Consider the following 6,937-nt stretch of genomic DNA (forward strand, 5'->3'; position numbering starts at 1 on the left):
CTCACATAGATCATTTTTGCAAATGCATCCTCACACTAATTTGATCTCCAGGCGTTCAGTTGCACCTTTGTGTAAACCCCCAAAGCAGCTTTTTAAGGTCAAAACAAGTTTTTCAAACTCTGACAAACCATTAAAAAAATCTGACACTGAATATCACGATGACCACTGACCACTCGTTTTGTCTTCATTAACTTTATTAAATGAAACAGTTTAAAAGTGGCAACTGAAATTACACCAATTGAACTCAGCATCTTTGAAAATGTTTTAAAATAAGCAAAATTATACCAATATTACATACAACTAATGACTTACATAATTAAGATATTTTTGATCATGTGGAGAACATTACTGAGTTTATAAGGTAGCACATGGTAGCTTTCACCTTTGAAATGCACCTCTACATTGTAAAAGTCTCTGACACTAAAACACCCACATAAGTCGATGTAAACAATAGCAAGGCTAACGATCCACAACAACACTCGTCATAAACCCACGGACACATGCATCTGGCCTCCTCTGGCTCATTCAGAATTAGAGACGCACCCAGTTCAGCCAGTGACCACTAAACATACGCTAATGTGTCTTTTAGAGTTCCTGTATCACACCCTGCTACCTCTGATTAATTATCAGGTCAATGCAGACAGATGGCACCAGGGCCATGAGAGATAAATAAAGGTTTCTGTGTTGACTTGAAGTAATTTCAAAGACACAGAAGTCATATTATGTGCAAATGACACAAAGTTATTGTGGAAGTAACTTGGAACAACTTCTGAATGAACTAGAAAATCAATTTAACTGAGTTCTCGGTTATTTCTATAATCAGTTAACACTGAGTCTGAGCAAAACAAAACTCATACTATTCAGGAGTCTGATAAATAACAAAGAATTATAAAAGTAATTATGTTGAGGTTCATTAAAAGTAACTAGTTAAATGTACATATGTTTTGAAATCTCATGTTGTTATCTGGCTGTGCCATTACCATGGTGACGTGGATGCCATGGCAGGAAATACTTGGTGGACGCTTCTCCTTATATGTTCACTTTAAAAAAAAAAAAAAAGTTGCAGCTCGACGCTCCTATTAAAATAGAGGACGTTTTTGGCTCAATCAAGTGTATGCGAGCGGTAAGGCCCCAGGCTCCGACAGATTTCCAGCTGAGTTGTTAAAAAAATTTAAAGACAAGCTAGCCCCTCTCCTTCTTGATCTATATAATGAATCACTGAGAAAAGGCTAGCTGCCCCCCACTTTAACGAAGGAATCTATTTCAGTTTTACTGAAGAAAGGAAAAGAGCCTACGGCCTGTGAGTCCTACAGGCCCCTTCTCTATTTGCAAATTAGACTGTGTCTCATCACTGTTTCCAAATTCCCCAATTCTCCCTGCTGATCCATCATGGGTTGACCTTCTGGCTGTTACGCCTAATCAAAAATCACCTCTATCAAATATATATTGTATGCTTATGGTGACCGAATCTAATCCATCAGGTAAAATCAGAACCGCCTGGGAGCATGAATTAGGTGTTGAACTGTTTGAATCATGGTGGGATAAGGTGAATCTCATCATGCGTTCAAGTACACCATGTGCTAGGCTACAGCTTATACAGTTTAAAGTTTCCATCAATTATAGACCAATGTGACAGATGTCACACCTCCCTTTGCGACCGTGGCTCAGGGGTTTGGGAAGCGTATTTGTAACCGGAAGGTCGCCGGTTCGATCCCCGGGCTCTCTGTCCTGGTCGTTGTGTCCTTGGGCAAGACACTTTACCCTACTGGTGATGGCCAGAGGGGCCGATGGCGCGATATGGTAGCCTCGCTTCTGTCAGTCTGCCCCAGGGCAGCTGTGGCTACAACCGTAGCTTGCCTCCACCAGTGTGTGAATGAATAGTGGCATTGTAAAGCTCTTTGAGTGCCTTGAAAAGCGCTATATAAATCCAATCTATTATTATTATATGTTTTTCTTCTGCCCAAGTTTGAACCAATTTTGGACTGATTTCTTTTCTGTACTGTCAGGGGTTCTTGGAAGTCAGATCCGAGAAGAGCCTTTAGTTGCCATATTTGGAGTTCCAAAGATCCCTCTTAATGTAACTCCCCAGCAAACTGAGATCTTAGCTTTTTGTTCCCTTCTTGCTAGATGCTGTATTTTACTTCCATCTGCATTGCAATGGCTTAATACTGTCCGGACATTCTTGTTGAATATCTCAAATCTTTTCCTTAGAACAATGCAATTTACCCACCCTCCGAATAGATTGAAAAGAATTTGAAATGTTCTTTTTTTTTTTTTTAAAGGTAGGCATAGGATTTACCCCCCTCCCCCTTCTATTCTTTTTTAATTTAATTTAATTTTTTAAATTGTATTTATATAGTGTTGAATTTAAATTTTTTTAAATTTAATTTAATTTATTTATTTAATATTTTTTCTAATTTACTCACTTTTTTCTTCTTTTTTTCTTTTCTGAATTTTCTCTTCTTGTGTTGGTATGATGTTTTTTGTATTTTAATTTGTCTTTTGTTTAACAAGAAAATGTTAAAATGATTGGGAAAGAAATGTTTGATAAAATATGTCACGTAAGATGTATACAATACAACGTATATAAGTTTGTATAATCTCTTAATAAACAAATTTTAAAAAAAGTTGCTGTCCATACAAACAATACTGATTTGTAGACTTGTAATTGTTTAACTAACAATCTTGTCAAAACAAAGTTCCAATCCAATTTTATTTATGAAGCACTTTAAAATACCCAGCACAGGAACAAAGTGCTGTACAGAAAATAAGCTAAAAACAATAGAATAACAGAAAACAGCAAAAATATAGAAATAAAACACATAATGCATAAAATTAAAACAGCCCTATATATATATATATATAACTATATATATGAGTTTTATTCATCTTTCTTAATCATTTATGGTTGTGGTGTGATCTTCTCCTGGTTCCTTGTTTCCCCGTGTGTGTTGCTGTGTCAGTTGTGCTGCCCCACCGTGCAATTTATTATTTTTAAACAATCGTATGAATTTTTGTATTGATGTACTTTTGTTAATTTCATACGTACAGGTGTTCCACACACTAACTCCTGTGATTGTAATGCTGTGATATTTTACATTAGTCTTTACCATTGGCTTGGTTCATCTACTCCCGCTGAGTTTGCTACAGTAATAGTTAATGTTTTATTTTTAGAAGGGTGTCCAGTTTTTACAATTTCTTTAGGTAAGCCAGGACCAGCATTAAGAAAAAAAGTCATTAAAACCATTTGCAAATTGTTTTATGTCACTGATCAGTGTATTTTGTGTTTGAAAGTTATTGGGATATTCCAATCTTTTAGTTCCTTTATTTACAATATCATTTAGTACTGTCCACGCTTTTCATATTTTTTTTATCTAAAAGTTTACTGTAGTAATTTATTTTACTCGTTCTCATAATTATTATGAATTTATCTTATACCTTTTATAAGTTTGTTCTTGTATAACAGATTCTTTTTCTTACATGCGTTTGTTAGCCATGTTTTCAGTTTTCTTTGCTTTATTCACCAGGGGATAGTGTTTATTGTAAAGACTTAATATTATAGATAAGAAGTTTACATATGCCACGTCAACATCTTGAACACAGATCTTTCTCTAGTCTTGGTTGTTACACTGTTCTTTAAGGTAGCCGATTTCTTAAGCCTAAATTATAGTATTTACACAATTTTCATTTCATTTACTCCCTGCTGCTCTCCACCTCTTCTCCCTCTCTTGTCTCTTTCTTCCTGCAAGTCTCTCCATTCCCTCAATCTGGTCCACATCTCATCACTCACTATACTTTTTCTACTCCCTCTCTATCACTTCCTCCATTCCCTTTATCTCTCACTCACAAACGCATGCATCCATACATGCAAGAAAACATAATTTATTAGCTCACCTGGATAAGACCCATGCAAAACAAACTGAAGGTTTTTGTCCGGAAACCCACCATCAAAGTACCCATTGTCTCTGATGTCTGCAAATAAGAATAACCAGAACTCCAGACACTGGCTGTGAAGAAAATGCCACCAGTATTCAATTCTTTCATTGGAAGTACTTCCTCCCTCCAGGTAACTCTCAAAGGTGTCGTAAGGAGCCACGGGCACAAGGAAACACTGAAAGCCTATAACATGGCCATTTTCAGTTCCAAGATCACCTCTGGCAACTCTACACCGCTGCACCGCTTCTACGTAACACCCCCCGATCACTTTCAGATTACTATTTGTTGTGTATGCATTAAGACAGATTATTTTTCTCGACAAACCATCAACACTCTCATTGATTGAGATGCCATATGGTTTAAGTTTGCCGTAGGAGTACAGGTGCCAGATGAAGTTCAGCCCTTTTGAAAAATAGTTCGCCTTCGCCTGAGACGTCTTGTGTGCCTCAATGCCACCCCTCAGGGATCCAGCTCAGTCAACACCAAGTGCACATCCTCTTTCCTCACGCGTAGTCAATGTTCTCTGCATTTAGCATATATCCATCAGTACGCGTGAAGCTACCAGAGTACTGCAACTGGTTGTCAATGAATTCAACCAAGACTTGCAGGTCAGAGTACGCTTTTGTGACGAGTGTGTCCCCTAAGAACTCTCTTCAGATGTCTCTCACTTTTATAAAACTTGTGTGTACTGCCAAGCACTGTTTTAATATATTTATATATTAAAACAGTGCTTGGCAGTACACACAAGTTTTATAAAACTGAGAGTCCAATCTCAAAATTAAAATCTACTTACTTTTTAGCCTTTTTATTAAATACTCTTAAATTTAAAGACTTTGTTGACCTCAGAACTCTACACATAATTTATAAAGCAACAAACAAATCTTTGGCCAAAACATTTAGAACTTGATCAGGATAAAGGCCGAATCGTGATGACCGGAGAGAAATCCTTATGTTCAGCAAAGCTTCAGATGAAGATTTTTTCCATCGTGAGTGATCATGGCTCAAGAGTTGGGTGTTCGTCTTGTAATCGGAAGGTTGCCGGCTCGGACAGTCTCGGTTGTTGTGTCCTTGGGCAACACACTTTACCTACCGCCTACTGGTGATGGACAGTAGGCGATGGCGCGATATGGCAGCCATGGCTACAACTGTAGTGAATGAATAGTGGTATTGTAAAGCGCTTTGAGGGGTCCTGAAAAGCACATTATAAATGTAATCCATTATTATTATTCAATCTTGGTCTTGCCAAACCACATGCTGGTGCTTTTCACAAAGATTTAAAAGACTCACAACTCATCTGCAGTTTTTCAACATGGAAGCTACACACATGTTTTATCCTGTTTAACTGTTTTATTTCTTGTAGATTTTATCTTCTTTCCATTTAAATATAAAACAGAGGCTGTTTTGATAAGACTCGGTGAATCTCAGTTAAAATAAAACAATAAGAAAAACATTAAAATGTAATGTACATCTTTTTTCCCTTCTTTTCCCCAGAGTTGGTGGGGCAGATGAAGGCTCGAGTAGGAAACTGATAAAGTCAACTTTTTATATATATTGTAAATGTTGCAGTCAGTGCCATCCATTTTCTTCCAACAAGTGATGACTTTTCTATGATTAAATACTGTCTGCATTTTTGTTTTGCTTTCATTGAGTCTCTAACATCATAATTTACAATATTTGAGGATGTTAAAAAGTGAAAGTCATGAAATCTTGTGTTTAACCTCTGACCCAGAATGTCACAGCAGAAATGGAGACTCATCAGACCAGGAAACATTTCTCCAATCTCTTATTGTCTAATATTTGTGAGTCTGTTTCCTCAGTTTGCTGTTCTTAGCTGACAGCTGTTGTAGCCAGTGTGGTCTTCTGCTGCTTCTAGCCCATGTGCTTCAAATTCTGACATGTTGTGTTCTCAGAGATGGTCTTCTGTATAGTTTGCTTTAAATGAGTGGTTATTTTTAGTCTCTGCTGCCTTCCTATCAGCATGAAGTCATGTGGTCTTTCTCCTTTGACCTCTGACATCAAGAAGCTCGTTTCGCTCAGAGAAGTGCTGCTCACTGGATGTATCGCTGAGTTTTACATTCTTTTGTGCAGTTTGCATTAAGTTTATTTAATTTCTTCTCTTTGATTCACCACTCACTCTTTCAAATTGTTTTCTATCTCGGTGAATCACTGAGATTTAAAGAAGGTTCCACACAAGCCCTGATCAAGTCCTAAATGTTGTGGGTCAAAGATTTGTTTGTTGCTTTATAAATTATGTGTAGAGTTCTGATGTAAGAGTATTTAATAAATTCAATTCAATTCAATTCAATTTTATTTATATAGCGCCAAATCACAACAAAAGTCGCCTCAAGGCGCTTCATAGATACAGAGAAAAACCCAACAATCATATGACCCCCTATGAGCAAGCACTTTGGCGACAGTGGGAAGGAAAAACTCCCTTTTAACAGGAAGAAACCTCCGGCAGAACCAGGCTCAGGGAGGGGCGGCCATCTGCTGCGACCGGTTGGGGTGAGAGAAGGAAGACAGGATAAAGACATGCTGTGGAAGAGAGACAGAGGTTAATAACAGATATGATTCAATGCAGAGAGGTCTATTAATACATACTGAGTGAGAAAGGTGACTGGAAAGGAAAAACTCAATGCATCATGGGAATCCCCCGGCAGCCTACATCTATTGCAGCATAACAAAGGGAGGATTCAGGGTCACCTGGTCCAGCCCTAACTATATGCTTTAGAAAAAAGGAAAGTTTTAAGCCTAATCTTAAAAGTAGAGATAGTGTCTGTCTCCCGAATCCAAACTGGAAGCTGGTTCCACAGAAGAGGGGCCTGAAAACTGAAGGCTCTCCCTCCCATTCTACTTTTAAATACTCTAGGAACAACAAGTAGGCCTGCAGAGCGAGAGCGGAGCGCTCTAATAGGGTGATATGGTACTACAAGGTCATTAAGATAAGATGGGGCCTGATTATTTAAGACCTTGTATGTGAGGAGCAGGATTTTGAATTCAA

This window comes from Copadichromis virginalis, linkage group LG9, assembly GCF_057382275.1.
Source record: "Copadichromis virginalis isolate Kocher_CV1m ecotype Utaka linkage group LG9, C_Virginalis_male_GT1.1, whole genome shotgun sequence".
Taxonomy (NCBI): domain Eukaryota; kingdom Metazoa; phylum Chordata; class Actinopteri; order Cichliformes; family Cichlidae; genus Copadichromis; species Copadichromis virginalis.